The sequence below is a fragment of the Salvelinus alpinus genome, chromosome 23 (genome assembly GCF_045679555.1).
Source record: "Salvelinus alpinus chromosome 23, SLU_Salpinus.1, whole genome shotgun sequence".
NCBI lineage: Eukaryota > Metazoa > Chordata > Actinopteri > Salmoniformes > Salmonidae > Salvelinus > Salvelinus alpinus.
In genome coordinates, this window is record NC_092108.1 from 50,470,826 (window position 1) to 50,496,553 (window position 25,728).

Below are 25,728 nucleotides of genomic sequence, written 5' to 3' on the forward strand. Positions count from 1 at the left end.
CGTTCGTAGGGAGTTAGCCTGCAGGGACACCACCCTTAACCTGGACCAGCTGGTGGACCTATCAATCTGGCTGGATAACCTGTTGGCCTCCTGCAGACGTCCAGATCGGGGTCCGTCAGTTCCATCCACCAGCACCTCAGATCCTACCCCGTTGGAGCTGGGAGGTGCTGCTATGAGGGGGACCGGAGGGGGGACACTGCTGGTCGGTACTGGGGAGGTTCCCCAGGTAATCGAGGTGGCAGGCGGAGCACTGGTGGATCATCTCAGGTGAGTAGGCACACACCTCACCCAGAGCTCCCTGTTGCACACATGTGGTTGTATATAGCATTTCCTGAGTTTTCCCAGCATTCCCAGCATAAGGCGCTAGTAGATTCAGGCGCAGCTGGGAACTTTATTGACCGTATCTTTGCACTTAGTTTAGGGATCCCTATTGTTCCTGTTGATGTCCCCTTCCCTGTACATGCCTTAAATAGTCGTCCTTTGGGGTCAGGGCTAATCAGGGAGGTCACAGCTCCACTCCGTATGATAACGCAGGAGAATCATGAGGAGAGAATAAGTCTCTTTCTGATCGACTTTCCTCCATTTCCTGTTGTGTTGGGCATTCCCTGGTTGGCCTTTCATGATCCCACTATTTCGTGGCAACAGAGGGCTCTCAAGGGATGGTCTCGTCAGTGCTCAGGGAGGTGTGTAGGTGTTTCCTTAGGTGCCACTACGGTGGAGAGTCCAATCCAGGTATCCACCATGCACATTCCCCCCGAATATGCCGATTTGGCACTCGCCTTCTATAAAAAGAAGGCGACTCAATTACCACCCCATCAACAGGGAGATTCTGCGATAAATCTCCTGGTAGACGCTGCACTTCCCAGGAGTCATGTGTATCCTCTGTCACAGGAGGAGACGGCGGCTATGGAAACATATGTCACCAAATCTCTGGGACAGGGATACATTCGGCCTTCCATCTCCTCGAGTTTATTTTTTGTGAAGAAGAAGGATGGAGGTTTGCGCCCGTGTATTGACTATCGAGGTTTGAATCAGATCACGGTAAAATACAGTTACCCACTACCTCTCATAGCATGTATGACATAGTCATTGCACGGGGCGCGTTTCTTCACAAAATTGGACCTCAGGAGCGCTTACAACCTGGTGCGTATCAAGGCGGAGGATGAGTGGAAGACGGCATTTAGCACTACATCTGGGCACTATGAGTATCTCGTCATGCCGTACGGGTTGATGAATGCTCCATCAGTCTTCCAATCCTTTGTAGACGAGATTTCCAGGAACCTGCACGGGCAGGGTGTAGTGGTGTATATAGATGACATTCTAATATACTCCGCTACACGCGCCGAGCATGTGTCTTTGGTGCGCAAGGTGCTTGGTCGACTGTTGGAGCATGACCTGTACGTCAATGCTGAGAAATGTCTGTTCTTCCAACAGTCCATCTCCTTCCTAGGGTACCGCTTTTCCGCGTCAGGGGTGGAGATGGAGAATGACCGCATTTCAGCCGTGCGTAATTGGCCGACTCCAAGCACGGTAAAGGAGGTGCAGCGGTTCTTAGGGTTTGCCAACTACTACCGGAGGTTTATCCGGGGTTTCGGTCAGGTAGCGGCTCCCATTACCTCCTTGCTGAAGGGGGGACCGGTGCGACTACAGTGGTCAGCTGAGGCGGACAGGGCTTTTAGTCATCTGTTTACCTCGGCACCCGTGCTGGCTCATCCTGATCCCTCCTTAGCGTTCATAGTTGAGGTGGATGCGTCCGAGGCTGGGATAGGGGCTGTGCTGTCTCAGCACTCGGGTACGCCACTAAAGCTCCGCACCTGCGCTTTCTTTTCGAAGAAGCTCAGCCCGGCGGAGCGAAACTATGATGTGGGGGACCGGGAGCTGTTGGCTGTTGTCAGGGCTCTGAAGGCGTGGAGACATTGGCTTGAGGGGGGTAAACACCCTTGCCTCATTTGGACTGACCACCGCAATCTGGAGTACATTCGGGCAGCTAGGAGACTGAACCCTCGCCAGTCGAGGTGGGCCATGTTTTTCACCCGCTTTGTTTTCACTCTATCCTACAGACCAGGTTCCCAGAACATTAAGGCAGACGCACTGTCCCGGATGTATGACACGGAGGAGCGGTTCGCGGATCCCTCTCCCATAATTCCAGCTTCTTGCCTGGTGGCACCGGTGGTATGGGAGGTGGACGCGGACATCGAGCGGGCGTCACGTGCAGAGCTCACTCCCCCACAGTGTCCAGTTGGGTGTCTGTACGTTCCGTTTGATGTCCACGATCGTGTGATCTGTTGGGCCCACACGTCACCCTCCTCTGGTCATCCTGGCATCAGCCGGACAGTGCGCTGTCTTGCTGGGAAGTACTGGTGGCCCACTTTAGCTAAGGACGTGAGGGTTTATGTTTCCTCCTGCTCAGTGTGCGCCCAGTGCAAGGCACCTAGACACCTGCCACCTGGAAATTACAGCCTCTTCCCGTTCCACAACAACCGTTGTCACACCTATCGGTGGATTTCGTGATGGATCTTCCCCCGTCACAGGGTAATACCACGATCCTGGTCGTTGTGGATCGGTTTTCTAAGTCCTGCCGTCTCCTTCCTTTGCCCGGTCTCCCTACGGTTCTACAGACTGCGGAGGCCCTGTACACCCACGTATTCCGGCACTACGGGGTGCCTGAGGATATAGTTTCTGATCGGGGTCCCCAATTCACGTCTAAAGTCTGGACGGGGTTTATGGAATGCCTGGGGGTCTCGGTCAGCCTCACCTCAGGTTTTACCCCGAGAGTAACGGGCAGGTGGAGAGAGTCAACCAGGATGTGGGTAGGTTTCTGCAGTCCTATTGCCAGGACCCCTGGGTGGAGATGGCCCAAAACTCCCTTCGCCACTCTTCCACTAACCTATCCCCTTTCCAGTGTGTGCTAGGTTATCAGCTGGTCCTGGCACCTTGGCATCAGAGCCAGATCGAGGCTCCTGCGGTGAATGAATGGTTTCGACACTCGGAGGCAACATGTGGCGCTGCTCATGCGCGTCTACAACGGGCCATCAGGCGGCAGAAGGTGAGTAGCGACCGCCACCGCAGTGAGGCCTTGGCACCAGGGGACCGGGTCTGGCTCTCGACCCGAAACCTGCCCCTTCGCCTGCCCTGCCGGAAGCTGGGTCCGCGGTTTGTGGGGCCATTTAATGTCCTGAGGAGATTGAACGAGGTTTGTTATAGGTTACAACTCCCCCCTGATTACCGTATTAACCCCTCGTTCCATGTGTCTCTCCTCAAGCCGGTGGTGGCTGGTCCGCTCCAGCAGTCTGAGGTGCGGGAGGTTCCTCCGCCCCCTCTGGACATCGAGGGGGCTCCGGCGTATACTGTGCGAGCCGTCATGGACTCAAGACATCGGGCGAGAGGCCTTCAGTACCTCGTGGAGTGGGAGGGGTACGGTCCGGAGGAGAGATGCTGGGTGCCGGTGGAGGACATCCTGGATCCATCAGTACTGCAGGAATTTCACCGCCTCCATCCGGATCGCCCTGTGCCTCGTCCTCCGGGTCGTCCCCGAGGCCGGTGTTGGCGCACTGCTGGAGCCGCGCGTCAAGGGGGGGTACTGTCACGATTTCGGCCGAAGTTGGTCCCTCTCCTTGTTCGGGCGGCGTTCGGCGGTCGACGTCACTGGCTTTCTAGTCACCACCGATCCATGTTTCATTTTCGTTTTGTTTTGTCTTTATCATACACAGCTGGTTTCCATTCCATTAATTATGTTCCTTATTTAACCCTCTGACTTCGCTCTCTGTTTTGTGCGTTATTGTTGGTCATGTGGGTTCGTGCTCTGGATTATTGTGTTTTTCCTTGTTGGAACTTTACTTATATTTTGAGTACATTTTGGACTATTACTCATGTCTGTGTCCTGCGCCTGACTCTGCATTTTTCCATTCACCAACACCCTCACACTGATGCCATTGCGTGAAAACGCAAACAATGTAAGCAAGCAAAAGCTGACAATAATGGACTATTTTTGACTGCTGTCATATTGACACTTATATTCATTATAATGCCATTATTGCTTTTGTGCTGATTTTCACTATTTATCAAGAACACGTGGCGCTTGTAATTATGTTAAGGCTACTGTTTTCATCCTTTGACCGTGTTCTGCTGACCGTGCATCTTTGTAATTGGGGTATTTTTTTTTATAAATACTTATTAATAGAAGCTCTTACCATCTTCCAACACATATGGTTTTTGTTTCATAGTTGTAACAAAAGAATGCCACGCTGTCACGTTCCTGACCTGTTTTCTGTTAGTTTTGTATGTTTTGTTGGTCAGGACGTGAGTTTGGGTGGGCATTTCTATGTTTTGTGTTTCTATGTTTAGGTCTATTGTAATCAGCCTTATATGGTTCTCAATCAGAGACAGGTGTTTGACGTTGTCTTCTGATTGAGAACCATATATAGGTTAGCTGTTCACACTGTTTGTTTGTGGGTGGTTGTCTCCTGTGTCTGTGTATATGTTTGCACCATACGGGACTGTTTCGTTCGTTCGTTTGTTTTGTAGTAAGTACTTGTTCGTTCGTTCTTCGTGTTTCATGTAAGTTCGTCGTTCTAAGTCTGTCTACTTTCGTTTTGTTATTTTGTATCATTTCAAGTATAGTTCGTTTTGTTCTTGTTCAAATAAATATTATCATGTCATATCACAACGCTGCGCCTTGGTCGAATCACTACTCCTCCTCTTCGTATGAAGAGGAGGAGGAACACCGTTACAGAACCACCCACCAAATAACCAGAACCAAGCAGCGGTGTAACGGGAGGAAGGGACAACGCAAGAAGGAGGAATGGACATGGGAGGATGTTTTGGACGGTAAAGGTTGCTACACATGGGAGGAGATCCTGGCTGGAAGGGATCGCCTCCCATGGGAACAGCTGGAGGCACTGAGGAGAGCAGAGGCAACCGGAGAAGGGAACCGGCGTTATGAGGGGACGCGTCTAGCACGGAAGCCCGAAAAGCCCGTGAGTACTACCCAAAAATTTCTTGGGAGGGGGCTAAGAGGTAGTGGGCCAAGGGCAGGTAGGAGACCTGCGCCCACTTCCCAGGCTAACCGTGGAGAGCGGGAGTACGGGCAGACACCGTGTTACGCAGTAGAGCGCACGGTGTCTCCTGTACGTGTGCATAGCCCGGTGCGGGTTATTCCACCTCCCCGCACTGGTAGGGCTAGATTGGGCATTGAGCCAGGTGTCATGAGGCCGGCTCAACGCGTCTGGTCTCCAGTGCGTCTCCTCGGGCCGGCATACATGGCACCTGCCTTACGCATGGTTTCCCCGGTTCGCCTACATAGCCCGGTGCGGGTTATTCCACCTCCCCGCACTGGTCGGGCGACCGGGAGCATTCAACCAGGTAAGGTTGGGCAGGCTCAATGCTCAAGAGAGCCAGTACGCCTGCACGGTCCGGTATTTCCGGCGCCACCTCCCCGCCCCAGTCCAGTACCAACAGTGCCTACACCACGCACCAGGCTTCCAGTGCGTTTCCAGAGCCCTGTTCCTCCTCCACGCACTCTCCCTGTAGTGCGTGTATCCAGTTCGGTGCCTCCAGTTCCGGCACCACGCACTAAGCCACCTGTGCGTCTCCTGAGTCCTGTACACACTGTTACTTCTCCCCGTACTAGTCCTGATGTGCGTGCACTCAGCCCGGTGCCACCAGTGCCGGTACCACGCACCAGGCAGAGAGTACGCTTTGAGAGTCCAGTGTGCCCTGTCCTTGCTCCCCGCACTAGCATGAAGGTGCGTGTCCTTAGCCCGGTGCCTCCAGTTCCGGCACCACGCACCAGGTCTACAGTGCGCCTTATCCGGCCAGAGCCATCCGTCTCCCCAGCGCCATCTGAGCCATCCGTCTCCCCAGCGCCATCTGAGCCATCCGTCTCCCCAGCGCCATCTGAGCCATCCGTCTCCCCAGCGCCATCTGAGCCATCCGTCTCCCCAGCGCCATCTGAGCCATCCGTCTCCCCAGCGCCATCTGAGCCATCCGTCTGTCCCGAGCCATTAGAGCCGCCCGTCTGTCCCGAGCCGTCAGAGCCGATAGTCAGTCAGGAGCCGCTAGAGCCATTCGTCAGACAGGATCTGCCAGAGCCGCCAACCAGACAGGATCTGCCAGAGCCGCCAACCAGACAGGATCTGCCAGAGCCGCCAACCAGACAGGATCTGCCAGAGCCGCCAACCAGACAGGATCTGCCAGAGCCGCCAACCAGACAGGATCTGCCAGAGCCGCCAACCAGACAGGATCTGCCAGAGCCGCCAACCAGACAGGATCTGCCAGAGCCGCCAGCCAGACAGGATCTGCCAGAGCCGTTAGCGAGCCATGAGCGGCCAGAGCCGTCAGCGAGCCATGAGCGGCCAGAGCCGTCAGCGAGCCATGAGCGTCCAGAGCCGTCAGCCTGCCATGAGCGTCCAGAGCCGTCAGCCTGCCATGAGCGTCCAGAGCCGTCAGCCTGCCATGAGCGTCCAGAGCCGTCAGCCTGCCATGAGCGTCCAGAGCCGTCAGCCTGCCATGAGCGTCCAGAGCCGTCAGCCTGCCATGAGCGTCCAGAGCCGTCAGCCTGCCATGAGCTGCCCCTCAGCCCGAAGCGGCTAGTAATCCAGAACTGCCCCTCAGTCCAGAGCTGTCTCTCTGTCCGGAGCTGCCCTTCAGTCCGGAGTTGCCCCTCTATCCTGAGCTATCTCTCTATCCTGAGCTACCTCTCTATTCTGAGCTATCTCTCTATTCCGACCTACCTCGCTGTCCTGAGCTACCTTGTCCCGGAGCTGTCCCTTATCTTGGTGTTGCCCCTTATATTAGGTGGGTGGAATAATGGGGTGGTCATTCTAAAGGGGAGAAGTAAGCTGGGTTTGATTATGGTGGGGTGGGGACCTCGTCCAGAGCCTGAGCCACCACCGTGGTCAGATGCCCACCCAGACCCTCCCCTAGACTTTGTGCTGGTGCGCCCGGAGTTCGCACCTTGAGGGGGGGGTTATGTCACGTTCCTGACCTGTTTTCTGTTAGTTTTGTATGTTTTGTTGGTCAGGACGTGAGTTTGGGTGGGCATTTCTATGTTTTGTGTTTCTATGTTTAGGTCTATTGTAATCAGCCTTATATGGTTCTCAATCAGAGACAGGTGTTTGACGTTGTCTTCTGATTGAGAACCATATATAGGTTAGCTGTTCACACTGTTTGTTTGTGGGTGGTTGTCTCCTGTGTCTGTGTATATGTTTGCACCATACGGGACTGTTTCGTTCGTTCGTTTGTTTTGTAGTAAGTACTTGTTCGTTCGTTCTTCGTGTTTCATGTAAGTTCGTCGTTCTAAGTCTGTCTACTTTCGTTTTGTTATTTTGTATCATTTCAAGTATAGTTCGTTTTGTTCTTGTTCAAATAAATATTATCATGTCATATCACAACGCTGCGCCTTGGTCGAATCACTACTCCTCCTCTTCGTATGAAGAGGAGGAGGAACACCGTTACACACGCATAAAATTGATTGAACGTTTGTGTTTTTTGTTTTTACATATAGCTTACAGTAACATAAACTTATGAAAATGCTATTTATCTATTTAAAATGGGAAATAAATTGTATTCTAGTGTTACCTAACACCTTCGTGAGCACAACCACATTATTATTTTAGAGATAGCATATATAAATGTATTAATTACACTTTTAGAATGTTGCAGTCACAATGACTGCTTGTTAGCTTGAAAAGGGGTGTCACGACTTCCACCGAAGTCGTTTCCTCTCCTTGTTCGGCGGTTGGCGTCACCGGTCTTCTAGCCATCGTTGATCCTCTTTTCATTTTCCATTTGTTTTGTCTTGTTTTCCAACACACCTGGTTTCCATTTCCCTCATAATTATTTTTGTGTATTTAACCCTCTGTTCCCCCCATGTCTTTGTGTGGGATTGTTTGTTGTAAGTGCTTGTGCACTTCTTTACTGGTGCGCTTCGTTTTTTTTGTACCCATATTCTGTTGTATGTTTATGCCGTTGGTTTTTGGATTAAACTGCTCCGGCTACTACCTAGTTCTGCTCTCCTGCGTCTGACTTCCCTGCCACCAGTTATGTACCCCTTTACAAGGGGCCCCTCGAGGCCCAGCGGTTCTAGTGTTAAGGGAAACACGTGGGCTACATCATCATCTTCAATCTTGTCTCGTTGTTCGAGCTCAGTCGGAATAATAAACAGACCTGCACAGCACCTAAACTATATGAAACTAATTTCACACATATAACAATAGATTAAATAAATTAAGTAAAGTATGATGGAGAAGAAAGGCGGAGAATGGGTGAGTTGATGAGCAAGGGGAAGCAAACAATGCATAATTCTGTAATCACCAATTGTGACAGAAGAACAGGGCGGGCCATTCTATTGTATAGATATATTCTAATTATAATCTCAAAATGGAATGTACTCCATATCAGTCCACCAAATCCAAGCAGTCTTATCAGTCTACTCTGGCTAACTTGGAGTACACAGTGAGAGCGAGTGTAATTTACAATGGCAAGAAGACCAAGGAGAATGGATGTACATGCTGCGTTAGCGCTGCTACAATATCTGAATGATAAGGACTCAGATGGTGGGAAAGAAATGAATCATGACATCTCTGATGATTACTTTTCTGATTCTGAGCCTCAGCTTGAACCTACACATTTGAGGCCTAAACGCAAACAAACCAGAACGGTACGCGCTGAAAAAGATCCACATCGGGCAGCAGGTGAGCGAGTGACGGAGAATGTGGTGATGAGGCTTCTGGAACCTTACACTGGCAAGGAGAGGAATATCACCATGGACAATTTCTTCACTTCACTGTCATTGGTGAACAAGTTGCTTGGAAATAAAACAAGCATAGTCGGAACCATGAACTAAGCGAGAAGGGAGCACTCTCCCTCTGCGCAAAATATTAGACCAGGGTTAGCAGAGAAATCAACATATTTATATTTTAGTATGCACTCTTTTCCAGAAGGACTTACATGAGCAATTAGGGTAAAGTGCCTTGCTCAAGGATACAGACTGATTTTCCACCATGTCAGCACTGAGATTCGAAACATCAACCTTTCAGTTCATCTTACCTGCCTCCCACATATCAAACAACAATCTGTTTGGGGAAGAATTACGGCCTAATATTGGGCAAATATTGTCTTAAATTGTTAAAGAAAAGTATAAGTTGTGAAACTTCTAAAACATCTCAATTTGTAGGCCTACATAAACTATTGTCTATTTAATATATGTTTTTCAAACATAGAGTAGTTGTTGACTTTGCATCCCCCCAAATGTTAAAATCAGAAGAGTTATATCGAATAACTTTGCTTTGTCGTAGGCTATAGACCTACAGATCATAATGTTGCTAGAACAGGGACCCCAAATCATTACAATCTATAGGCTAGTATCATCCACGCCACCCAGTGGACAAAATAAAACCTATACTCTGGACCAGAAAGACCGTTATTCAAACGGCACAATCATTGACTCGACTGATGAATGATGCAGAGATGTTAGACATGGAATGATACTGTGTCATTTCATATCAACAAGAGTTAACCACATTATCTGCCATATATGATTGCCTATATTTATTATGAAACCCAAAGTGTCACTCAAACGTATAGGCCTACGCACTAATAAACTGAAAATGTTTTGAGGACACGCAAATTATAGCCTAGTCTAGCCTACTTTACCAATTATTCATGATAATGATAGTTCCCATTCGTCCAATATGTCATATAAAATAGTTTCGATGTATAGGTTAATATACATAAAAGTTTAAACTAATAAAAAATGTATGAGCAACATGAGCCGCTGTATAGGTAGCCCGATCCATAATTATACAGCTTTATAATATTGCCTACGGAATACTAATACATGAGTCTGCGATGCAATCGTTTTCGATATTCATTAGAGGCATCACTATCATATTATGCAATTATACATCGCATGCAAGAAACATCACTGTTATAGGAAATTGAGAAATAGCCTAAGCAAAACAGATCTTTTCGGATTGAAACATTTAAAAAATGTAAAATTCCAAGTTGTTATATTCTTCCAGATTCCTTAAGGTTAAATTCTACTGAGAATAAAACCATATCTAGTCAGTTTTGAAGAAACATGCGTTTTTAGTTCATACAGAACATGTGTGTCAAAGAAATATACTAGAACTCATAAAATATCCAAAGCATTAAAATTGGACAGTTATAATATAAAGTGAATCCTGGTTCATACCTTTTTTTCTCGCGCTCCGAAACGCACTCAAAAGGAAACCGCAATCGCATAGCCAATAGATGCGGTAAAGAAGTCAATGGACCTTGACCAAATTAATGGAAATTCGCGGGGTAAAGATACCGAATCTTCTCATTGCCCCCAAGAAAAATGTATGGATGTCAGCCCCAATACATGTTCACGTCATCGTCACCTGCAGTACAGTTCAAAACGACTGACTACCACCTATTTCTACCAGCTTATACGAACGGGAGTTCGCATTTAACAGACACTTCTAAACATGAAAAGTGACTACTTCTAAATGTTATGCAGTGAAAACAGCCAAATATATGCACATCGGACTTTAGTAACCACACTGTGGGCCTGTTACAATACAATTGAGGAATATCTACTTTGTTAGATTTGTTGAATATGCCCAATCCAGTATTCTTCTTCTATCCCCTACGTTCTGCGTTCCATTGATCTCTTTACCGCATGTATGCTCTAAAAAAGAATCCAACACATTGTAAAGACTCTGCCATAGTTGAAGTCTTGAGGATGCCTCACTGTAACATCTTATAAGCCCTACCTTACCACTACGGTCGTTTGATGTCTTCCTCTCTCACACACAGTCAGGACGATGCCACTGCAACAGACAGCAGCGCGCTCAACGTGATTGCAATAACTGCGCTGCTCAGCTCCCTAGCTCCAACTACATGTTGTCGCTACAATGAGCTCCATTGAGAAGTCACAGCTGCAGCGGGACGCAGACCGATGATGGCCCCGCATGCTGTGGGACGTGTTGCCATTGAAGCGTCACATGCCCGGACGCTTCAATGGCACCTTATAGGCATGCTAGGCAGGCAGTCAAGCGTACTGCTCTAGGCTACTTTTCCATGCGCAACAATACTGTTGGCATATTTTAAGAATACTATTGAATTAGGATGAACATAGACATGGGTGGGTAGTAGGACTGAACTAATTATCACTAAGGAGGAAATAGACTTATGGCAGCAGTGTGATAACAGATAACCTTGTAAAAAAACTTTCCAAACTGCCAAATAACATATTGTCACAAACAACGCAATACATTTACTTTGTGACCAGTGTGCAGTGTGTAACCAACCATCTGATTGTTGTGTCTTGTCAGGTTACCTAAACACAACGTGTGTGTAATGCCCTCCCAAGGCAATAGGTTACGCTTCTGTTTCCCTCAGGGTTTACAGTCAACTCTGGCGAATCTATTTGCCAGTAATCACGAATTGTATCTGCATAACTCAAACTCAAATCTGGCAGTGCTGCATAAACACGTGACATGCATGCACACATGCAGGTAGGAAGACAGACAGACACATGTGACACACACATGTGACATTTACACCAGCCTGGTCTCATAGACAGAACATAGTAAATGTAAATAAGACAGAAGGTTACTTAAGGTAAAAACAAAAGGAGGGTGGTTGGTCGATTACTTACTACTTTTTAGCTACTTTGCAACTACTTAGCATGTTAGATAACCCTACCCGTAACCTTAACCCTTTTGGCTAACCCTTCCCCTAACCTTAACCCTTTAACCTAACTCCTATTCTTAACCCTAACCCAGCGTTTCCCAAACTCGGTCCTCGGGACCCCAAAGAGTGCACATTTTGGTTTTATCCCTAACACTACACAGCTGATCCAAATGATCAAAAGCTTGATTATTAGTTGATTATTTGAATCAGCTGTGTAGTGCTAGGGGGGAATATGTGCACCCCATGGAGTCCTGAGGACAGAGTATGGGAAACCCTGCACTAACCCCAAACCCTAACCCCTAGCCTTGTTAACATTAGCCAGCTAGCTAATGTTGGCGTTACCTACCTAGATAGTCAGCCACAACAAATTGCAATTCGTAACAGATCATATGTTTTGCGAATTCATAACACATTTTCCATTTTGCTAATTTGTAACATATTTTACAAATTGTAATTCATAACATATCATATGAAAGGAATGATGGATATCCACAAATTAATATATACCAATACGAAACGTATTTTCCATTTTGCTAATTTGTAACATATTTTACAAATTGTAATTCATAACATATCATATGAAAGGAATGATGGATATCCACAAATTAATATATACCAATACGAAACGTAGCATATCATACTAAATGTAGTGTCTCAGATCTATGTACAGAATAATACAAAATGCTCTGAGACCAGCTCTGAGACCAACACACACATTTATTTAAACTTTATTTTCACGAAATGTATCCGCTATAATTTCTTACAACCAACAACAACTTTTTAACATCAGATCGGCAGTTACTTACCTAATTTCAGGCCTCAACTTCAACTTCGACTCATCTGCCCTGGGCTCTTTCTATAATTGTGACCCAATTTTCAGGCTACCCAAGAGGAAACGGCGATGTTACTAATGCAAGAGAGGGGGATCCTGGCGAGATTAAGAAGAAGGGAGAACTGGCCACCTCTTCCTTCCATTCTGCTGGCCAGTCACTTGATAATAAGATGGATGACCTCTGATCACGGATTTCCTACCAACGAGACTCTCGAAACTGCAATATCCTCTGCTTTTCTGGTTGCAGCAATTTTAATTCTGCGTCATTACGACACGTGATACCAAACTTCCATACATTTTTACTCCCAGAATGCAACACACTTTGAAAGGAGGTAACCAACGATGGTCACCAAGTTCACAAAAGTGATCTGCTCGAATGCACACATTTAGATGAGCAACATGCAAGACTTTGCTCTCACACAGTCACACAGAATATCTGCGCATGTGCACAAACAGCAAAGAAGTTTAGCTTCGTGCTTTAATTAACACTCCTTGTTTTTGCAGAAATTGACCCACTACTACGGTTTACTTTGTGAATCTATGTCATCTCGCTGAGTCTACCTTTGAAGAGCAGCTGAACCAAAAATTATCATTTTGGTCTTAAAGGTCAGTGTCTTCCGAAACAGAGATTTGGAAAAAAATGAAAACTGATTGCGCTCTAGCCAATTGTACAGCAACATTTTTACTTGAGAAATACTGCACTAAACCCCTTAGCTAGACGTAAAATTGTGCGACTAAGACCTCCTTGGCAAAAATGTCAAAATTAATTACAGATTTTTTGATTAATTTAAGATTCATTCAGACTTCATTGAGGATGAAATGTTGCTACCGTGACTCAAGGGACAAACAACAATAACTGCCAGCGTATGATATAGTGAACAAAACACACACATTGAACCACACCTCCAAGACCTAAATCTAGTTTTTTTTATGAGCAGCATGCTGAATCGGTGTGTTCAGCCCCCCTTAAAGAGCGACCGCCTCTAAAAAGCGACTTCTCATTTTGAAAACGGCCTATGTGGCATCGCTATAACTCAAAAACATTTATTCTAGTGTACAAATTGAGATTTGAGAGATAATAGTAAAACATCATATTTTTTTACAATATTAACCTTCATTTAACTAGGTTTAGTCAGTTAAGAACAAAGTCTTATTTACAATGACAGCCTACCCCGGCAAAATCTGTGCAGCGCTGGGCAAATTGTGCCACCCTATGGGACTCCCAATCACAGCCAGATGTAATAAAGCCTGGATTTGAACCAGGGAATGTAGAGACACCTCTTGCACTGAGATGCAATGCCTTAGACCACTGCGCCACCCGCAAGCAACAGTTTTCCTTGGGTTGGGTTTATTTCAATCCTGCCCACATGCCGACAGCTGGAATCTCCCAAGTAATCATCATTTCAGAGCACAGCTGCACCTGACCTGATCATAATGCCCATCGCCAATTTGGTTTGACATTCAATATCTCTATGAGGCTAGTTAGGGTCTATCAGTAAATTACACATTGTACATGGGACAATATTTTTAAAATGGTAATATTTTTTTTTTTCAATGATGTAAAAACCTCTAACCAACTATAAATTGTAGAAATTCATATACAAATATTGAAAACATTTAATGACACGTGCAACATGAAAATATTGTCCCATTTACATTGAGTCATTTATTGATGGTCCCTAACTAGCCACAGAGATGTCAAATGTCAAACCAGCTCTGCCATGGTTATACACCAGCCGGCTGAAGTTAATTTGTGAAAGAAGTTGGCTAGCACTAGCTAGGCTGGGCGACTTCAAGACACAAGACCTGGTTAGACTGTTTCAAGTTATCTAGAAGGGTGAGTGACTGTAACTGTGTATTGTTTTGGCAGAGTGAATGTACAAACACTTGCCATGTACAAACACACACACACACAAGAGACACCCCCCGCTGATGCATTTCTTATTTACCAAGATGAAAAATTAGACCAAATTAGGAAGTTCAGCCACCCTTTAAAACCTAAACAAAGATTATCTATTATATTGACAAGATGGTCGGGTGATCATTCTAACAATGGAAATACATGTCCTCAAAGATGGAAGGCAGGCAAGAGGAGGCGAGATCAGGTGGCACCATTCTATCCATTGAGAGGGCAGATACGCGTGTGAACAACAGGCTCAACTCCAATACAAAGTAGTTTTGAAATGCCACTTGCGTCCACTTATCACTGCATTTGTAACAACCTAACCATTATGAAACGTCTATTAGATTAAATAAGCCTCACGTAGAAAATTAGCAATTCCATTTTTTGTTGACCTTTTTTGTTGACCTCCATTGACTTCCTCACTTCTTAGTCTTATTTTTGTGGACAGATTTAGGCAGCGTAAACCCTCTCGCTTTGCCTCATCGTCTCTGACCTAACCTAACCACCTTATGCATTACTGCCCTACAGTGGCAAGAAGTGACATCCCCAAAATCACAAATGATCTCTTGCAAAGTTGTAACAGTTTCTGTCTGTCTGTTTGACAGTGTCTGTGTTTGTGTCTGTGTGATGTCTCTCGAAAAAGTGGTTATATAAATGCTTCCCTGGTTATATAAATGCTAAATAAAACATGAAGGATAAAAAACACAATAAAATACAGAAAGACCTAAACACATAAGTATTCACACTGCAGAGTCAATACATGTTATAGTCATATTTGGCAGTGATTACAGCTGTGAGTCTTTCTGGGTAAGTCTGTAAGAGCTTTGCACGCCTGGATTGTACAATATTTGAACATTATTCTTTAAAAAATTCTTCAAGCTCTGTTAAGTTGGTTGTTTATCATCGCTAGGCAGCCACTTTAAAGTCTTGCCAAAGATTTTCAAGCCGATTTAAGTCAAAAATTTAACTAGGCCACTCAGAAACATTCAATGTCATCTTGGTAAGCAGTTTATATTTGCCCTTGTGTTTTAGGTTATTGTCTTGCTGAAAAGTGAATTTGCCTCATAGTGTCTGTTGGAAAGCAGACTGAACCAGGTTTTGGATGTGCTTAACTCTATTACGTTTATTTTTATCCTAAAAAACTCCCTTGTCCTTGCCGATGACAACCATACCCGTAATGTGATGCAGCCACCACGCTTGTAAATATGAAGAGTGAAACTCAGTGATGTGTTGTGTTGGATTTGCCTCAAACATAGCACTTTGTATTCAGGACATAAAGTTAATTTCCTTGCCATGTTTTTTGCTGTTTTACTTTAGTGCCTTACTGCAAACAGGATGCATGTTTTGGGATGTAACATATTTATATTTTAAAATATATTTTAAAAATATATTTTATTTTGTACATGCTTCCTTCTTTTCATTCTGTCACTTAGGTTAGTATTGTGGCATAACTACAATGTTGTTGATCCATCCTCAGTTTTTCTTAGCACAGCCTTTAATCTCCATAACTGTTTTAAAGTCACTATTGGCCTCATTGTGAAATGCCCGATTTGCTTTCTTCCTCTCCGGCAACTGAGTTAGTAAAGCGACTGTATCTTTGTAGTGAATAGGTATATTGATACACCATCCAAAGCGTAATTAATAACTTCACCATGCTTTTTTCCCCTCAGTCTACCAATAGGTGGCCTTCTTTGTGAGACATTGAAAAACCTCTCTGATCTTTGTGGTTGAATCTGTGTTTGACATTCACTGCTCGACTGAGGGACCTTACAGATAATTGTGTGGGGTACAGAGATGAGATAGTTATGCAAAAATCATATTAAGCACTATTGTCGCACACATAGTGAGTCGATGCAACTTATTATATGACTTGTTAAGTACATTTTTATGACTGAACTTACAGTGCATTCGGAAAGTAATCAGACCCCCTGACTTTTTACACATTTTGTTACGTTACAGCCTTATTCTAAAAATTATTTAAAAAATATATATTATCATCAATCTACACCAAATACCCCATAATGACAAAAAAATCAGTTTAGACATTTTTGCAAATGTATTAAAACAAAAAAACAGATACCTTATTTACGTAAGTATTCAGACCGTTTGTTATGAGACTCGATTGAGCTCAGGTGCATCCTGTTCCTATTGATCATCCTTGAGATGTTTCTACAACTTTATTGGAGTCCACCTGTGGTAAATTCAATTGATTGGACATGATTTGGAAAGGCACACATCTGTCTATATAAAGTCCCACAGTTGACAGTGCATCTCAGTAAAAGGCACATGATTGCCCGCTTGGAGTTTCCAAAAGTAACCTAAAGACTCTCAGACCATGAGAAACAAAATTGTCTGGTCTGATGAACCAAGATTGAACTCTTTGGCCTGAATGCCAAGCGTCACGTCTGGAGGAAACCTGGCACCATCCCTACGGTGAATCATGGTGGTGGCAGCATTAGCGTCGGCCCAAACTCTGAATGCAGTGCTGCCTGACTACAGTGTAATACTGCCAGAATTACAGTAAGGGAATTGAATTGCATATTAAAACATTAAGTTAAAAACTAATTATGAATTATGTTTTAACGTAATATGCTTATTTTCTGAAGTGGACATCAAGGGCTTTTGCTTGGGTGTGAAACGTTAAGCAAAAATTGTCAATGTTATTTTGTCAAATTATGTCTGTATGAACAGTAACGGGGCCAACATACTTTGCTATGTAGACTAGTTACCATTTAAGCCTATTTTAAGAATAGTAATACTCATTATATTGATACTTTCTCTCTACAGGCCTGACTGAAGGATGTTGGTGCTCATCTAGACTTCCGGCTACCAATTAATTAAAGGTAAGCTTTGGATATCCGAGTTGTGACATTGCTTTATCAAAAGTGTTGTACAGGGGAAAATCTCAATTGCATTTCCTTGATTCCTCACATCCTTTCTCCTTGCCTCCTTCTCAAAATCCATTGGACGAGAAGAGGTCAGTCCTTTCTGAAGCGAGGACAGAGGACCCGAGAAATCAAGGAAATGTAAATGAGATTTTCACCATGACACTCAAAACCTTGAAATTATAACAATAGTATTTGAAAGGCAGCTAAGAGTTTGCCCTTTGGTGACTATTCCTTTGATTCCATTGTACCAGTTAAATTAAACCAAGCCCAGCACTTATCACAGGTCATTTTAGGCTAAATATACAAATATTTCTCTTGTGGATATTTAGTAAATTGTTACCAATGACATACTGTTGATGTACCAGGTTAGATTAGCAACCCTATGTCATAAAATAAATGTTTAGTTTAAGGATGTCCACAAAAGGCATACCACTGTTCTCTGTGCTCTTCTTGTGTTGTTGCATAAGGAAGTCTTTGAATTTTGCTTAACTTGCAAGGTAGCTTTTTTATTAATCTGGTTGCTGTTGGTTATTGCGCCCATTACGAATTAATCCACACCTAGCTCCTATACACCTGTGGTGATCTGAGAGGATTAGATGGGTGAGTATGGTGTTAACTTTATCTAGACAACCATAGGTCAGGGTGGATATATTGCTATATAACATTCTGACGAGCTTGGTGACGAATCGGTAGCACTACTTATAATCGTCAGTGACCACGCCGAAAATATAGTCCACTACAACCTGGTCAAGTATCTCTGTTGTCCCCAGACTGGCGGAAGCTTAACTGGTAATGTTTGGTCTAATCTATGATCTACATCTCAGTTATTCCAAAGAACTGTCCAACACCTTTGAGTTCATTCAGAAAATCCTGCTCAGTTTAAAAGATGTTAAACTGAAGTCAAGACATTGCCCAAATGACAAACACTGCCTTAAAACACCCTGTGTTCTTTTTTCAACATTATGAATGTGGCGTAAGGCAGGAGTTTTCTGTATTTATTTTTGTTCCACGAGACATTGGGTTGGATTCAGTAAGAACTGTTATGTTGAGCTGTATCTAGAATACAGTACAAAATATAAAGTTGTTTGAAGTATGATCAGTAAATGAAGTCTTTGTGAAGCCTTTGTCATAAATGAATGCATACTTCTACACTTTTATGAGCCCATAGGGAGGAGAGCCTAGGGGAGAATCTCAATTGCGGTTCTTTGTCTCCTCGCATCTTCTCGCCTCATCTTTTTCTCAAAACCCATTGGATGAGAAGTTCTAAGTGGAGGGACCTCTCATCATCTCATCCAATGGGTTTTGAGAAGGAGGCAAGGAGAGAGGACACAATGAATCAAGAAAATGCAATTGAGATTCCTCCAAGAAATGGATTTGGAATAAAGAGATGGAGACCATATTTCTTTGTAATAACCTGCTCTTTGTCAATGGGAGAATCTCAATTGCATTTCCTTGATTCCTCGTATTCTCTCGCCTCCTTCTCAAAACCAATTGGAGGACACAAGGAATCAAGGAGAGAAGATGCGAGTAATCAAGGAAATGAAATTGAAATTCTCCCAATGAATATTGCCTGTTTTCTACTACACAAATTCTATGTAGGACTGTGTAGAACAATAGGAGAAGCATGACACCATGATCTTTTATTCTGCACATAATCTATTATCTTGATGACCACTGGACATTTACTGATGCATCTGTATTTTCACTGATCTAGGAAGTGTTGGGAATTTGCTTAAAAACTGTGTCGGTCAACTTAACTATTTTGATCATGTTAAGGATGACTTATTGTTTGAGACATAATTACCTTGTTTCAAACATGTTGCCCATTGTTGAACTTGGATAGGCCTACCACTGCCAATTTGATTTGGGGGCTTACATATGGGGCAATGTATCAGTGGAGGTCAGGGTTGAGGTCAATTCAGGAAGAAATTCCTGAAATTCCAATAACTTTTTCTCATAGGATGCAATAAGGAAAATTGGAATTTATATTATAATTTCAGTTTACTTCCTGAATTGACTGAATTGAAAAGGAATCAACTCTAACCCTGGGGGAGGTGCTACTGTAAACTGTGTACACTCTTTAAATGTGAATGGTAAATAATAGTAGATCATGGTGATTCTTAGAACCGTCATTTTCCTTAATATAATTTATTACCCCCCTGCTAAATATCATGCATTGATAAATATTGACTTTGTTTCAAGCATGGTGTCCATTGTTTGTAACACACGACACTTGAACATGCCTAACACTGCCAAGTTCATTTTGCCAAGTTTGCTTTCTATATTGACTGAATTGAAAAGGAATTGACCCCAAGCCTGGTGACGTTGCTAAGGGAACTGTGTGTTCACTTTAAATGTGAACATTTGCACTCTATTTTATTTTATTTCACCTTTATCTAACCAGGTAGGCTAGTTGAGAAGAAGTTCTCATTTGCAACTGCGACCTGGCCAAGATAAAGCATAGCAATTTGACACATACAACAACACAGAGTTACACATGGAATAAACAAAACATACAGTCAATAATACCGTAGAAAAAAATAAAACAAAAAGTCTATATACAGTGAGTGCAAATGAGGTAAGATAATGGAGTTAAGGCAATAATTAGGCCATGGTGGCGAAGTAATTACAATATAGCAATTAAACACTGGAATGGTAGATGTGCAGAAGATCAATGTGCAAGTAGAGATACTGGGGTTCAAAGGAGCAAGATAAATACATAAATACAATATGGGGATGAGGTAGATAGATGGGCTATGTACATGTGCAGTGATCTGTGAGCTGCTCTGACAGCTGGTGCTTAAAGCTAGTGAGGGAGATATGAGTCTCCAGCTTCAGTGATTTTTGCAGTTCGTTCCAGTCATTGGCAGCAGAGAACTGGAAGGAAAGGCGACCAAAGGAGGAATTGGCCTTGGGGGTGACCAGTGAGATATACCTGCTGGAGCGTGTGCTACGAGTGGGTGCTGCTATGGTGACCAGTGAGCTGAGATAAGGCGGGAATTTGCCTAGCAGAGACTTGTAGATAACCTGTAGCCAGTGGGTTTGGTGACGAGTATGAAGCGAGGGCCAACCAACGAGAGCGTACAGGTCGCAGTGGTGGGTAGTGTATGGGGCTTTGGTGACAAAACGGATTGCACTGTGATACACTGCATCTAATTTGTTGAGTAGAGTGTTGGAGGCTATTTTACAGATGATATCGTCGAGGATCGGTAGGATGGTCAGTTTTACGAGGGTGTGTTTGGCAGCATGAGTGAAGGATGCTTTGTTGTGATATAGGAAGCCGGTTCTAGATTTAATTTTGGATTGGAGATGCTTAATGTGAGTCTGGAAGGAGAATTTACAGTCTAACCAGACACCTAGGTATTTGTCGTTGTCCACATATTCTAAGTCAGAGCCGTCCAGAGTAGTAAGGCTGGACGTGCGGGCAGTGATCGATTGAATAGCATGCATTTAGTTTTACTTGCAGTTGGAGGCCACGGAAGGAGAGTTGTATGGCATTGAAGCTCGTCTGGAGGTTAGTTGACACAGTGTCCAAAGAGGGGCCAGAAGTATACAGAATGGTGTCGTATGCGTAGAGATGGATCAGAGAATCACCAGCAGCAAGAGCGACATCATTGATGTATACAGAGAAGAGAGTCGGCCCGAGATTTGAACCCTGTGGCACCCCCATAGAGACCGCCAGAGGTCCGGACAACAGACCCTCCGATTTGACACACTGAACTCTATCAGAGAAGTAGTTGGTAAACCAGACGAGGCAATCATTTGAGAAACCAAGGCTGTCGAGTCTGCCAATAATAATGTGGTGATTGACAGAGTTGAAAGCCTTGGCCAGGTCGATGAATACGGCTGCACAGTAATGTCTCTTATCGATGGCGGTTATGATATCGTTTAGGACCTTGAGCGTGGCTGAGGTGAACCCATGACCAGCTCTGAAACCAGATTGCATAGCGGAGAAGATACGGTGGGATTCAAAATGGTCGGTAATCTGTTTGTTAAAACCTCTTGACACTACAGGGGGTGCTGTTTCAACTTGGACATTTATCGTTCCCAAATTAAACTGCCTCGTACTCAATTCTTGCTCGTACAATATGCATATTATTATTACTATTGGATAGAAAACAATCTCTAGTTTCTAAAACCGTTTGAATTATGTCTGTGGGTGAACCAGAACTCTTTCTGCAGCGAAATCCATGACAGGAACTGCGAAGGTCTGAAAACGAGGCTCTGTTCTCAGATCAGTTTAAAGCTCTGTATGTGTCCTATGGGTCGACATGAACTGCACCCGCCTTCCCCTGGATGTCAGTAACCAATGAGAAGTGGAATGGAGTGTCTACGTAGTTCTCAGAGCTTATAAAAGGCCAAGGAACGAAGTGCGCTCTCTTTTCGTCATTCGTCATTGCGCAAAGCAAGACCTAAAGATGGCATTTTGAAACGCTCAGTTATCGGCCTTAGCTATATCCATCTGTAATTTAATTCGATATAGGTGTTAGAAACATCATAACGAAGTTATTTTAAACCGAGTTATATCAGTTTATGCGAGTATATTGCTATTTTCGGAATTTCCTTAGTATTGCGTTTTGGGGATTTGGGAATGTTGTGGCCACATAGCTATTGTTAGCTGCTAATTCCGAAGTTGAAGACGACGTTTTACATCCAAGCAACGATTCTTTTGGACAAAGGACACCTTGCCCAAGATTCTGATGGAAGCTCGTCCAAAAGTAATAACTATTTATGATGTTATTCCGTATTTATGTGGAAAAATGTAAACGCATTTGTCCGCCGTTATTGCGGCACTAGTCTGGCTGTAACGCACACTGTATGTCTAGTAACGTTAATTTTAAAAATCTAACTCAGCGGTTGCATTAATAACTAATGCATCTTTCGTTTGCTGTCCAACCTGTATTTTTTAGTCAATCTAATCGATAAATAATCGTAAACTTAGGTGCCTTTCCAAGATGGCGCCGGCCAGAATGCATGACCTGTTGCCACTCATCACATTGAATAACCACGATTTGTGCTGCTAAATATGCACATTTTCGAACAAAACCTATATGCATTGTGTAATATGATGTTACAGGACTGTCATCTGACGAAGTATATCAAGGTTAGTCAAAAATTATATATCTTTTGCTGTATTGTTACGATCGCTAACCTGTGCTGCTGGTAAATTGCTTGTGTTTCTGGCTATTGTGCTAAGCTAATATAATGCTATATTGTGTTTTCCCTGTAAAACACTTAAAAAATCTGACATATTGGCTGGATTCACAAGATGTTGGGCTTTCATTTGCTGTATGCTGTGTATTTTTCAGAAATGTTTTAAGATGAGTAATTAGGTATTTGACGTTGGTCTCTGTAATTATTCTGGCAGCTTCGGCACTATTTCAGATTGCAGCTGCAATGTAGAACTGTGATTTATACCTGAAATATGCACATTTTTCTAAAAAAACATATGCTATACAATAAATATGTTATCAGGCTGTCATCTTATGAAGTTTTTTCTTGGTTAGTGGCTATTTATATCTTTATTTGGTCGAATTAGTGATGGCTACTGATGGAGTAAAAAACTGGTGGAGTAAAAAAAGTGGTGTCTTTTGCTAACGTGGTTAGCTAATAGATTTACATATTGTGTCTTCCCTGTAAAACATTTTAAAAATCAGAAATGATGGCTGGATTCACAAGATGTGTATCTTTCATCTGGTGTCTTGGACTTGTGATTTAATGATATTTAGATGCTAGTATTTACTTGTGACGCTATGATAGGCTATGCTAGTCAGCTTTTTTACTGTGGGGGGTGCTCCCGGATCCGGGTTTGGGAGGAATTAGAGGTTAACTTGGCTTTCGAAGACCTTAGAAAGACAGGGTAGGATAGATATAGGTCTGTAGCAGTTTGGGTCTAGAGTGTCACCCCCTTTGAAGAGGGGGATGACTGCAGCAGCTTTCCAAACTTTGGGAATCTCAGACGATACGAAAGAGAGGTTGAACAGGCTAGTAATAGGGGTTGCAACAATTTTAGAAAGAGAGGGTCCAGATTGTCTAGCCCGGCTGATTTGTAGGGGTCCAGATTTTGCAGCTCTTCCAGAACATAAACTATCTGGATTTGGCTGAAGGAGAAATGGTGGGGGCTTGGGCGGGTTGCTGTGGAGGGTGCCGGGCAGTTGACCGGGGTAGGGGTAGCCAGGTGGAAAGCATGGCCAGCCTTAGAGATTTTTTTTTTTTAATTCTCAATTATCGTGGATTTATCGGTGGTAACAGTGTTTCCTAGCCTCAGAGCAGTGGGCAGCTGGGAGGAACTTTTTTGAGTTTGTACTACAGGATGCAAATTTCTGTTTGAAAAAGCTAGCCTTAGCTTTACTAACTGCCTGTGTATATTTGTTCCTAACTTCCCTGAAAAGTTGCATATCACAGGGCCTATTCGATGCTAATGCAGAACGCCACAGGATGTTTTTGTGCTGGTCAAGGGCAGACAGGTCTGGAGTGAACCAAGGACTATATCTATTCCTAGTTCTACATTTTTTGAATGGACCATGCTTATTTAAGATGGTGAAGAAGGCACTTTTAAAGAATAACCAGGCATCCTCTACTCTAATGAGGTCAATGTCATTCCAGGATACCCCGGCCAGGTCGATTAGAAAGGCCTGCTCACTGAAGTGTTTTAGGGAGCGTTTGACAGTGATGAGGGGTGGTCGTTTGACCGCAGACCCATTACGGATGCAGGCAATGAGGCAGTGATCGCTGAGATCTTGATTGAAAACAGCAGAGGTGTATTTGGAGGGCGAGTTAGTTAGGATGATATCTATGAGGGTGCCCGTGTTTATGGATTTGGGGTTGTACCTGGTAGGTTCATTGATAATTTGTGTGAGATTGAGGGCATCAAGCTTAGATTGTAGGATGGCCGGGGTGTTAAGCATGTCCCAGTTTAGGTCACCTAGTAGCACGAGCTCAGAAGATAGATGGGGGGCAATCAATTCACATATGGTGTCGAGGGTGGTCTATAGCAAGCGGCAACGGTGAGAGGCTTGTTTCTGGAAAGGTGAATTTTTAGAAGTAGAAGCTCGAATTGTTTGGGTACAGACCTGGATAGTAAGACAGAACTCTGCAGGCAATCTTTGCAGTAGACTGCAACACCGCCCCCTTTGACAGTTCTATCTTGATGGAAAATGTTATAGTTAGGGATGAAGATTTCAGGGTTTTTTGTGGTTTTCCTAAGCCAGGATTCAGACACTGCTAAGACATCCCGGTTGGCAGAGTGTGCAAAAGTAGTGAGTAAAACAAACTTAGGGAGTAGGCTTTTACGGTTACAGAAGTCAACAAATGAGAGCACCTGGGGAGTGGGAGTGGAGCTAGGCACTCCAGGACCTGGATTAACTGCTACATCACCAGAGGAACAGAGGAGAAGTAGTATAACGGTACGGCTAAAGGCTATACAAACTGGCCGTCTAGCACGTTCAGGAATAGAGAGTAAAATGAGCAGGTTTCTGGGCACGATAGCATAGATTCAAGGCAAAGTGTACAGACAAAGGTAAGGTAGGATGTGAGTACATTGGAGGTAAACTTAGGCATTGAGTAATGATGAGAGAGATATAGTCTCTAGAGACGTTTAAACCAGGTGATGTCATCACATATGTAGGAGGTGGAACAACATGGTTGGTTAAGGCACATTGAGCAGGGCTAGAGCCTCTACAGTGAAATAAGTGAGTAATCTCTAACCAGGACAGTAATGGACGAGGCATATTGATATTAGAGAGAGGCATGCGTAGTGAAGTGATCATATGGGTCCAGTGAGTGGTTGGACTGGCTGGGGACACGACGATTCAGACAGTTAGCAGGCCGGGGCTAACAAGCTAGGAGTTAGTAGGCCGGGGCTAACAAGCTAGCAGTTAGCAGACTGGGGCTAGCAAGCTAGCAGTTAGCAGACCGGGGTGAGCAAGCAAGCAGTTAGCAGACCGGGGCTAGCAAGCTAGCAGTTAGCATACCGGGGCGAGCAAGTTAACAGAAGGGCCTTTGGGGGACGTCGCGATGGAGGTAAGTCTGTTTTTGCCTCCTCGTGAGGTGACTTCGATTGACCAGTCGTGGATTAGTAGGGTTCCAAATAGCTCTAGATAGCTAGCAGGCCGCAGTTAGCAGAATGGGCCTTCAGCGGACGTCGCGCCTGAGGGGTCTGTTGGAATTATGTCAGTTTTCCAGTCGTAGAGGATCGGCGGGGTTCCGTGCCCCGTACCGGCAGTAGAAGGGGTCCGGATATTGTAGCCCAGGAGTGGGCTTCGGTGGTAGCCCAGGAGTCCTAGCCAGGCTAGCTTCAGGCTAATTGGTGCTTGCTCCGGGATGGAAACACTAGCCAGGAGTAGTCACCCGGGATTGTGGTTAGCTAGTTGCGAAGATCCAGATGAAAAGGTTCAGAGTTTGTGGTAGGAATCCGGGGATAT

The 25,728-nt window shown here is 44.3% G+C and overlaps 1 protein-coding gene across 1 annotated transcript in view; it reads right to left on the reverse strand.

The window, feature by feature from the left end:
* LOC139551221 (cadherin-7-like) overlaps positions 1 to 10,972 on the reverse strand; it is a 186,675-nt gene extending 175,703 nt beyond the window's left edge. The window contains exon 1 of the mRNA XM_071362697.1: positions 10,761 to 10,972. The gene's annotated coding sequence lies outside the window, so the exon portion shown is untranslated. The remainder of the gene's footprint in view (positions 1 to 10,760) is intronic.
* Positions 10,973 to 25,728: the final 14,756 nt, after the last annotated feature.